Here is a 660-nt window from a genome sequence, read left to right as displayed (position 1 = left end):
CTCTACTATACACCTGGGAATTCTGATCATTCACATAAACTTATAGGACCATTGTCTTCCAGTCTTATGTAGGTTCTTGGATACACTTGCCATTTCATAGACATACTTAATCGATTAGCCTATCCATCCAACTATCCACCCATATACCCATGCTTGCCGTTACTGACAACACAGTACTGTATGTGCAAAAGGGTTCATATTTGTTGTCTGTACCTCCCATGTACCTCTCTATGTTTTTCTCATCTTCAATGCTGCCATATTGGTCACTCACATTTGGTACATTGTCCTTCTCTTCACCTGAATCAATACTTATCTCTATCTATCTAATCGCATTCCCTCCCCTCCCTTCCCACCCCTGGTATCCAACAAAGAAAATGTCCTTCTATAGGTAAACCTTTCCTTAACGTTTACAATGATGGACTAATACAGTGTTTGTCCTTTTGTGATTGACTTATTTCCCTCAGCATAATGTCTTCCAAGCGCATCCACATTATGTGGTGTTTTCCAGAATCTACATTATTCTTTAGCATTGCATAGTATTCCATTGTGTGTATGTACCATAGTTGGTTATCCATTCCTCTGGTGATGGACACCTAGGTTGTTTCCATCTTTTGGCTATTGTATAGTCTATTTATGCCATATATTGTTGTTGTTGTTGTT

This window comes from Orycteropus afer, unplaced genomic scaffold (genome assembly GCF_000298275.1).
Source record: "Orycteropus afer afer isolate SDZICR_OR568_19922 unplaced genomic scaffold, OryAfe1.0 scaffold00129, whole genome shotgun sequence".
In the NCBI taxonomy this organism is placed as follows: Eukaryota; Metazoa; Chordata; class Mammalia; order Tubulidentata; family Orycteropodidae; genus Orycteropus; species Orycteropus afer.
This window is presented reverse-complemented; position numbering follows the sequence as displayed.